At 39.9% G+C, this 11137-nt stretch overlaps 1 pseudogene; it reads left to right on the top strand.

Moving 5' to 3' along the window:
• Positions 1-4623: 4623 nt before the first annotated feature.
• On the top strand, positions 4624-4835 carry LOC105305999 (annotated as a pseudogene).
• Positions 4836-11137: the final 6302 nt, after the last annotated feature.

Genomic DNA, 11137 nt, shown 5'->3' with positions numbered 1-11137 from the left:
AGTATATCAAAGCCTGCCTTAAAATAATAGCTATTTTCTTATGTGGTTATATAGTTCCAAACTAACTAAAGTTTCCTGAAGACAAGAAATATGTATTGTACTCCTCTGTATGCTTGACTGCCCCTCTGATCACCTCCTATTCCAACAAAACAATGAATCTTTTATTATTATGTGGCCTTGTGTGAAGAACACCCACATTGGTTAGAAGAAGGAGACCTGCTTAAAGCCTTTACAAACACACACTTGAAAGTACCCAATTATAGTGGAAATAGGTGATTGAATGATTCCAGGGGTCGATAAGAACATAGGGCCTATCACCTATCACACTGGAAGGTATATTTTGCCAGTTATGTTATTCACTTCTTACTATCCCATCCAGCCTGCTGTAGATCTGACCATGGCCTACTGCTGAGTCTAAAGCTCTTTTTTTCCTGGTTGTTGTTGGTGGAGATGATGGTGGTGGTGTGTTTATTTGGTCCTAAAATGCTAAAAGGATTCCATTTTATAAGGAAACATGATTTAAATGATTTTTTTTTTTTCATTTCATTCAATAGCTAGACAATCATGATAGGAAGTTATCTAGTATAAAAAGAACTTGAAATGGGAGCACAGCTGTTTCAGAGTGTTGTGCCTGAGACAAAGCTTTCCACTGTGGGCAAAGGGGGTGGCTGGACTTAAAGTTTCATCACTGCAGATTATATTGCTGCTCTGAGCTCCTTGAATTTTTGGTGGGCAGCCACGGGGCTGTGTGTCTAAAATGAAAAGGCAAAGGGCAAGAAGGTAGACCAAAATGGGGCTAGAGCTCTCCACGAGATGGAAGTGTTTGAGGAGGTTCGCTTTGCAGTTTTCATTTTCCAGATGTTTCCGAGACCTAGCAGTGGGACGCACGGCTGTCTGACTCTGATGAAGTCGTGGCAGACAGTTTAATTTCCAGCTCCATTAAATGCCTTTGGACAGAAATAAGCGGTGTGGACATCAGGTTGCTTGCCCTGTCCTGGACTCCCTTCCATACCCGGGGGAAGCAATCCATGGAGAGAGCCCTGTGGAGCTCCGCTGGAATGGGGTAGATTTCAACAATAGTAAATAACAACCACACATTGAGAATATCCTATTTTTCAGATGTTTCACACATTTCATCTCATTCAAACCTCACAACCATCCTATAAATACCTATTATTACTGTCATTTGAAAATGAGGATACTGAGATTTGGAGTGGGTGAAACGACTTGCCAATGTTCACGCAGCCAGCAAGTGGCTGAGTTAGCCCTGAAATTGAGATCTGAGTGAGTGCCCAGACTGCCCTCTGTCTGCTAGACTGCACTGCCTCATGGTTTTAATACCCAGGGCCTGGACAGACGCAGGAAATGTAGACAGAAGTAGCACAGACAGAACTAATAACAAGATTTTTGTGGTTTCCACCACGTGATTCAACATCCCAAAGATAGCAAGGAATCTTAAAAGACTGAACAGAGAAGCAGTCAGCAGATGGGCTCTCGTATAACACTGTAGAAACAGAACTGAAAGTCAAATATGTGCTAAAATATAAGGCTTAAAGCATGTACATTCAAAGGACATATATAGCAACCACATGTCTGAAGTAATTGGGCATGGTTTCCATAGCAATATAATGTATCTACAGCAGAATTTTTCAACTTAAAATAGTAGGCTTCCCCTCATTAAAAAAAATAAAATAAAATAAAATAAAAAGTTCATTGATATTTGTTTTTCCATTCTACAAAGATCATAAGGTTTGGTTATGGCAAAAAGACAATAATTCTCACCACAGAGCAAACGAGAAATAAGGTCACCATTGTTTGTCTGGAACAAAATGGATTCTTGTTGGTCTTCAGATACTACAGCAAACAAAGCACACTGAGTGCCAGACGTATCATGCCAAGGCTGGATGTCTGGCTCTTGCAAATCTGTATGTTAATGCAATGCCAGCAAGTGTATTATGAACAGAAGTTAAAATTGGCCTTCCTTAAGTAGAAAAAAATTTTTTAAAGAGAAATAACGATTTTCTCCAGGAGGAAGAACTTAGCTTTGAATGGGGCAGGGATGCCTAGAACTAGAAGAAAATAACAGTAATGAAAGGTGACATTTATTGTGTTCTTTCTCTGTCAGACACATTTCTAAGATCTTGCAAATGATCAGTTACTCCGCCCAATAGTTTCGTGAGGTAGGTACTAATACTGTCCCTGATTTATGTGAAATCCGATGCACACGCAGTTCCACAGCTTGCCCAAGGGCATGCATTTGGGGAAAAATTTAGATTCACGTTCTGGAAGTCTAGCCCCAGAACTTGCATTTTAAACCACTTTTCTAAACAGGCCAAGGACACTGAAAAAGAAAGTTTCTTGCCCAAGCTCCCACAGTGTCTTAAGTGACCGAACTTAAGATTTTAGGCTGAAGGTTCACTGGGACTTCCATCGTGCCAGACTGGTTCTTCATACTCAGGGCAGGGTATTAGGAGAACAAAGAGACTCGTGAGAAGCAGAGTGGGAAAGCACTAAAGGCATCTGTTTTCCTATGCTTTTTAATCAACATACTTGTTCCTCTAATTTCAAACAACTCTCTCCAAAACTCCCTCAATGCTCAAACCCTGCTAAAGCTACTTTAAGGGTGTGCCCAAGTTTGGGTGGAGCTACAATTTGATTAGCTGATATTTATGTGCCTCAGATTTAAACTCGGAGAAATGGGGTTTGAGCTGCATTCCTTTTAGCTAAGGAGTGATGATGTTGTAAAATGACTGCATTTCACACACCAGCTATCTTTACTAACCTGTGGATAAAAATATCTTGATTAAAAACATGGACTTTGGCAGCTACTCAGTGAGACAGAAACCAAAAACGTTTGTCTATGAGCTGGAATATGAGGATAAGCATGCGGGAGGCAGTTTTGTATAGTGATTAATAATGTCACTTTTATGGCGGGAGTTCAAACCGCATCTCTAACATCTACTAGGTCAGTAACCTTGCACAAATAAACCTCAGTTTTCTCATCTATAAAATGGGACTAAAAGTATTATGCTCATAGTGTTATAGAAATTAGGCGAGATAACCAGTATAAAGCAGAACAGTACCTGGCACACTATAAGCTTCATCCTGTTTCTTTGCCCTAAGTAGTCCAATAACACTGAACTTCTCTTAGTTCCCGCTCTGTCTGGAAGGCTCTTCCCCTAACTGTCCTTTTGAAAATCTCCTTTTCATTCTTCAAGTTTAGCTCACTTGCTTCATGACTCGCCCAGGCAGTCTTATGTATCTCTTTCATTTTTCCACTGTTTCTAGTATGTCTTTTTCTTCATCCCGCTCCTTGAGTATACATTAATGCTCAGTGCACAGCGCAGAGCCTGGTATATGGTGGGCATTCAATAGCAGTTGTTGAATAATAATAGATTAACAGGCAAATACTGAGTTTCAGTATAAAGTTCAGGCTTATGAATCTCTGGAAGTATTAACAATCAAATACGATCAATTGGGAAGGCTCTAACCATAAAATCTAAAGTGCAGTCTCATTATGGTTTTAATTGAACTCCAAAGCTTTAGAAATTGTAGTTCAAACATAATTAGACCCAGAAGAGATTCAAGATCATATTGTGACAGAAGGAGACTTGTGAGGCCTGTGGAAGGAGTCAGAGATCATGACCTAACTTGCACCAGAGAAATTCCACATGATTCAAATCCTTATTTTATGTCCCAACCAGCAAATGATCATTGATTTTTTGACACCTAGTAAGCATTCTGAATAATAATGCACTAAAAGACATGGATACATAAAAGCACATCAAAAATAACTATTGTGTTTCACATTACACTAAGGGTCTATGGAAATAGTTAAATCCCTTTTATTGTTCTAAAGAGATAGCCAGTTCTTAGGTAGTTTCTCTATAATAACAATAGAGCGAAGAGCTAAGTCTGCAAACCAGCCCATCCACACAGTTCAAAGCTGCTCTGACCTGGACAGTTTCAGCGGGCAGGAAACAAGCAGTTTGATAAGGGCAGCATATTTCCACACTTTCTAAGTGAGAACCAGGGGAGTAGGCACAAACGAAAAACTTTGTAAAGATACGCTAAAGAATGCCACCTCTTATGTAGCTTGCTGACCAACCAGTGTAAAGCTGCATCAGCTCACAACGAATGGAGAGAGTGAAAGTCAGTAAGTAGTATCAGAGTAAAGGCACAGTACCCCAGAGGCTCCTGGGTAAAGGACCCACAGAGCAGAGGGAAAGGCATGGCCAGGTCTTATAAGAAATTCTCACCTCTGGTTAGATTACACAGGATGTCTCAGGCTTGGAGAGGACTCTGTGGTCCCATAACAGGCTTTCCTAGACTACAGTTGCTTTCATAAGGACTGTCTGCAATGCCATGGTCAGAAGGTGTGTGTGTGTGTGTGTGTGTGTGTGTGTGTGTGTGTGTGTGTGTGTGTGTGTGTGTATTTGAGTGTGTGTATGCATAAAAATACCACCATGTATTCCTCAAGATACAGGACAATCTGATACATTTTAAAACATTGATACAAGGAAGGTAGAAAGAAGCGTGGCCGGATTGAGACCCATAGAATCCAGTTTATAGAGATTCTTCAGGCCAAGGCGTATCTGTGCATGTTGAAGCTCAGGCTGCAGAATGTGTGCATTTTGCAAGGCTGAAATTGTGGCAGGTCCAGAAAATGATGTTCAATTCCATTTCACTGGTATTAAAACCATTTCATCTCTTAGACTCTCACAAGTAGAATAAATTTTGTACTGGCCACACATGAAAGCACTGCTTTGATGATCTTATACTTCAAGTTAGGATCTAAAAAATCTCCATTTGTGAAAGCAACATATATATTCTAAATTGTCAATACTTCATCTGTTAAGTTCCCATGCCTGGACAAGCTAATGCTGACTCATCATGTGAAAATCAATTTGTACAATAAATTATGAACCTGGAAATAAAAGACATTTTTCATCACCTTCCCGTTTAGTTGTTTTTAGGTTTTCCTAGGACAATAGTGGTTATTCCCTACTCTGATATTTCTTTCCATGTAGTGGGCACGCAATGCAAGTAATGGTTCCACTGTTTATCTGCTCCCTCATTGATTCCTCCCAAGCATGGAGTGACTACTCTTACTGGTGACTTTCAGTGAGGAACCAGTCAAAGGCAGCTCAGTCCTCTCTTGTCTCATTCTTCTAGAGAGTCAGCTGCCCACAGAAAGCAAGCATTCTGTTCTGGGTCTCTGTGCTGTAAGTTTTTCAGTTAGGACAGCTCCATATGAAGAGACTGATGACTATCTAGATGAGCTTGCGATCAGGCGGGTAAGTCAGCCTGATTCTGGGATGCAGTGTCAGGAAACTCATTCTTGCTGCACCTGAACCATACTCACAAATGTAACCTTTACCAGCAAAAGAGCCGATAACATTTGTTTCCATCTGATGATTGCTTTGTATATTCCAATTGGTTCAAAAATGGGTCAGAAAAAAAGGGATACACTTATAGGCTCCCTAAAACCCCAGTAGGTTTGCAGACGTGATTGACATTACCGACTGTGTTACCACCTTGTCTTTGCCACAGCAGGACAGATGGCAGTGTCTAACAGGTGGCCTCTGGTCCTTCTTCACTCTTAAGGGGCTACAGGAACTGTAAACAGCGGTATGTGAAGCAGGGCCCTTGCTCCCGGCAGTGGATAAAGACGAAATGTCCCTAAAGTGTCTACATTATTTGCACTTTTTCATGTTATAAACTATGAAATTTAAGTGTGTGCATAATATTTATTTAGTAGACATACCATATTCTGTAATAATTTACTTAACTAGATCCTTAACTAGGTTTTTTAAATATTTCACTTATTATAAAAAAAAAAAATTCTTCATTGAACACTTATGTGCCCACATTCAGATTATATCTTTAGATGTTACAGTGTTTTTAGATATAGCAAGTGGGAAGTATATGCCTGCAAGAAACATTTCTGACACCATTCCAAGCCCGACCAAGGAAAGCTGGGCAGTCTTCTGCATAGTCAACCCACAGTGATATTCTAGGCTCATTCTCTCCTCTCTTAATGCTTCTCCCATTATTTTGATATATAACTTGCTAAGATAATTCAGTAGACCCAGAGCAAAAGGTAGTTCAGGATCTTAATAAATCTGTTTTTTGGGGTGGGTTCCCCAAAAAGCACCATGAGACAGAGATTTAAGTGCAAGTAGTTTATCTGGAGATGAAAGAGTAGGAAAGTGAGACAAGGAAGACCAGGAAGCCAAGAAAGAAAGCCTATTGAGCCAGCTAAGACTATGGGCAACTGGAACTTAATCCCCTGAGAGAATCACTTGAAACCAGTGTAACCAGTGTAAGAATCACTTGAAACCAGGGCCTCAGAGATAGCCCACTCCAGGGACTGGGGACCTTGGGTATTTATTCACCAAAACCTGTTAGTCACTGATTGAGAGCCCGTATTGAAGGGTGTCAATACCCTGGCACTTCCTGTGGCACAGGTGAGCAAGGTAGCTTCTGTGGTCAGGGAAACCCTCTAGCGAGAGAACGAGGGTTTTGGTAGTTGGAAGTCTGCTGGCATGCACTGAAGTTCTAGGGATGAGGGCATATGGGGGAGACATCAACAACATTTGCTACAATCTACCCTTAGGGAACACACAACTGAATTCTTGGAATGCGGTTGTCACTTTAAATTGTGATGAGACAATCTTTAAAAGAGGCCGTTCATGATCTAAAATCAATTTTCTCTGCCCAGTTATATACCTACTGAATACTGGAAAAGTTATGAAAATAGACCATAACAACACAAAAAAGAAGGTATCACTTTGCATCTGGAAGGTGACAATCATTAATTTAGCAAGTATTTATATGTCTTTTAGTCTGCCCACAGTAATGATAAACACTAGAATACAAAGGTAAGTTCAACACAATCCCTGCTTATCAGGAGCTTACTTTACAGTATGGTGTAAGGGACAGGACCCTCAGATCAGAAAGTGGGATCTGAGAACAGAGGAGACCTGTGGCTGCTATCCAAGTAGATGGCCTGAGGGCAGCGATGCCCCAGAGAATAAACACATACTTGGTATGTCTAGGCAGACAGAGCCTCAGAGAACTTCAGAAAGTCTGCCAGAATGGTCCACAAGTGGAGAATGGTTGTAGGCAATCCCCCAAAGGTGCTGTGGGATGAGTCTCATATGCCCAAGAGGGACACGAAAGCAACAGAGAAAATGATTAGGCATGGAGGGCATTTTCTTATGAGATTGAAAATGTTGGACATGATCTTAGGGGAGGATGGATGCATTAGTGGGACCCCGTGCTAGCAGACAACAACCTAGAACCAGATACCTTCCTTCTCACTCCAACGTCTTCTCGGAGCTTGGACAGAACCAGAGAAGTCAAAAGAGAGGCAGCCTGCATTGACTAAGAGTTCTATGTCTGGCAGAATGATGTCTTGTTATAAAAACTCTATTGTGTTATACACAAATGAAGCAGGAACATTTCTCCCATGCTCAGGCGTATGGAGTGGAGCTATATCCATTACCCAGCGATTCCTTAATATCATGTTTTCATCAGTGAATCTTTCAGAGTGGTGAAGTAAAGAGAGCACAGTTTTTGGAGTCAGGCAAAGTTTGATTCAAGTCCTAACTCTCCTAATTTCAGTCCTATTCTATGTGTGATTATGGGCAAATTGACAGTATTTAAATTCTTTTGAGCATCAGTTGTCTTGCCTGTAAAATGGTGGTTAACGTGAGGATTAATAAGACAAGATAGAAGATTGTTTATTGGAGAGTCTGAGCAGAGGAGGCTTCCAGAGGGAAATGGTGTGATGCTGGGATTGCCCCACTTTCTGCGCTATAGGGGAATGTCAGCACGGCTTGTTAACAGAGGAGAAGGAACCTTGATGAATTGTACACAATAACTTCACCCAGGCTAGGTGACATTGTGAAGAGGTCACAGACTTCATGGACACATTCCAGATGCATAAGCTGAGAGGGGAGTTCATAAGGAAAGTCCCTGCTAGAGGAAACATATACCACTGAGAAATCTTCTCAGAAGAGCTATTGCCTCGTCCTCTCCTTTGATTTTTCAGATGCAATTATATCAACTCCCAAGGATGAGGGGATGTGCAACAGATAAACAAGCATTTCCAAAGAAGAAAAATTTACATACATGTGTGTGTATGTGTATCACCAGTTTTAAGGGGATGAGTGTTTCAAATTCTGATTTCTTATTATGAGAAATACTAAATAGAATTAATTATTTTTATGTATGTACTTACATGTCTAAAAATTTAGGATTTTACACAAAATGCTATTTTTTCCATTTTTCAGATACATACAGATATTTTTAATCTATGCAAAGTAATGATGGATACATACTATATTCTTCCACTGATTTGCAAGATGTATTTGTATAAAATAAAAGTTTGAAAAACATAGTTCTTTCAAAATATGTTTATTTTTATCATTTCTTTTGGCCTAGAATAAATTCTTTTTATTATTTTGCTTTTTGGAGCTAAGCTATTTAAACTTCAGAAATATTGTTAATTTGGGAAAAGTCAAGTCTCAGAAATTTTGGAAACAATTGTCTCCTGTAATATATGTAAAAATATTATATACAGTGTCTGACATACATTTAGCGCTCAACAAAAGTTATTTTCCTCCCTTCACTGTTGCCAGAGGCCATCTGGGAAAGAACCCCTCCTTCTCATCATTTCTGTGTATTGGCCTTTCCATATTTAGTCTGCCCCAAAACATGATATACCTGCAACATTTCTGCTTTAACTGCACCAGATGCTGAGAATGCAGAGAAAACTCGATTCCTGCCCTACACTAGGGAGGGAGAAAGGCATGCAAAACTGTTTGTCTGACACTCACCTGTCTAGGTTTAATTCCAGTTTCCTGTTACATTCTATGGCAATGTTCTCACATGGTGGGCTCCCCATTGGCTTCCTTCTGTTACAAGTCCTTCAAACTCTAAACTGTAGGAGACTAATAACTAATCTGTTTAGATCCTTTGAATAGACTTTGTATATGAAGGAAAATCTGCTCTTGATATACTTTAAAAGCGATGACTCTATAGTAGAAAAGAAAAAGGAAAAAAAAGCAATGACTCTATATGTAGCGAAGAGATATGCCCCTCAAAATTTAGATTTTAGGAAACAAATTCTCTCACTTCCTTTTATTTTTACCCATCGAACCTTTCATTTTATAAACATGTAAAGAGTCCCTGCCTTTGGCCAGGCACCACATAGGCACTGGATTAAGATAAATTAAACACTGTGTCTTCCTTCAAAGAGTTCATGGCCAAGTGGAGAAGAAAGTCAAGCAACAGATAGTTAGAGAAAGTGAAATGAAGGTTATGGCAGAGTCATGCACCAGGAACTTCAAGAATACAGAGAAGGATAGCCTCAGTCAATCCGGTAAAGTTTGCTCTCTCACGTGTGCCCTGGCCAAGTTAATCTCCATTACTGTGAGAGCAGTAATCCTGGCATAGAGAATAAGAAGTTACTTCTCCTGATTCCAATTTGGCTCCCCAATAAAGTGCAAGTGGGGTGTCTTAATATTTGCATCCTTCCTGCTAAAGCCACAAAGCCTGTTGAGATACTGGTCTCAATCCAATAGTCTCCTGGACTCTGTATTCTACGTTCCTGCATTCTATATTCTACATCTCAGGAAATGGCAATAACAGGACCATCAACGGCATTATCAAAATTTCTCCTGATACAGTCTAGGTTTAGATCTTTTGTCCACATTGAAGCGAAGCTTATCCCCTCGTATTTCCAATCTTGGTATTCCCTAACAGTTGCTTTTCATCACTACCTTCTTGCTCATCACCACCTCCAACCTGGATTAGATCAAGTAGAAAGTCCTCATTTCCCTCTAACTCTCTCTTTCAAAGATGTGTCCAGTGAACCTGTTTATTGTCATAACAGGAATAGTGAGCTAAGGGGCCGAGGAGGCTCTCTCAACTGATTCCAACTCAGAGAACTAAGAGATATGGCATGTCCTCTCTTTTGGGTTCCACCATTGCCTTGTCTAAAGTAGGAAGCTGTCCCTTTGTGGTGCTTGGGATGGAAATGGGTTTGGAAGAAAAGACCTAGAGTGGCCCTGTAACCTGTGGCACATGCAAAGGTGGGGGAGATCAGCAGCTGGCAGGGGCAGGGGCCTCATGGAGCAGAGGGTAGGGGAGCAGAGGCAGAAGCTAAAAAGACATCTCATCAACCAGTCAGAACTCGGCATGCCGACGAATTGCATACGATGGCGAGATTAAAAGTGCTTTAAAAAAATCTCCTAAAGTTCTTAAAATAACATTTTAAAATAAGTAGAAATCAAGCTCAAAATATTTTATGCTTTGAAAATGACAGTTTTATCCATTTTTTGGTAATGATGAAAACTCATTTATCAGTTATGGGAGTTGCTGGAAACATCACCTCAGGTTCTAAGGAGGAGTTGTTTATGAATTTAAGTGAAAAGTGAGAACTTCTCAAGAAACTTTTTTTTTTCTGATTGAAAAAAAGGCGTTTACACTGCTATGTGACTATAGTGTGACCACAGTGTTACTTTTTCTGGTTTTGCTCTATGGGAGAAAGAGAGAGGCACTCCTCCAAGGAGGGGAAGAGACACGATGCTGTTTTTCTCATTCTACTCCCAGTTCTTCCTCAGTTTAATGAATGGCAACACTAAAATAACAGCGAACAACTATGGATTGCTCTAAGACAGCTATGTTACTCCATTGTAGAGCAAGCTTCATATAAGATGAGAGAAAATAGGGGAGAGAAAAAAGCCAAGGTTTTGTCTATGGAAAGATGCAGGAAATTTTGGGAACCACAATTGATGAAGCTTAGTTAATAAGATGCTAAAAATATACATAAGTGTTTATTTCTTTAAATCTTGCTCTATGCAAATAGCATGTTTATTTATAGTGTTCTTTAATATTCATATATATATTTCAATATTATATTTTGTAAAACAGAGGCTGAGTAGAAAAGCAAGGTTTCTTTCAATTAACTCGCGTGCTATGCAGACTCTCTGACCAAAACTAAGATACCTCAAGGGACTTCAAGTCAGGTTATCTGAATTGCAAGAAAATCTGTAAGGGAGCCAGGATTAGCAGACTCTTAAGTGATAAATTTGCAACCTAAATATAAAATGACAAAGATGTAATG

Source organism: Pteropus vampyrus, unplaced genomic scaffold (genome assembly GCF_000151845.1).
Source record: "Pteropus vampyrus isolate Shadow unplaced genomic scaffold, Pvam_2.0 Scaffold12, whole genome shotgun sequence".
Lineage (NCBI taxonomy): Eukaryota > Metazoa > Chordata > Mammalia > Chiroptera > Pteropodidae > Pteropus > Pteropus vampyrus.
This window is presented reverse-complemented; position numbering and strand designations above follow the sequence as displayed.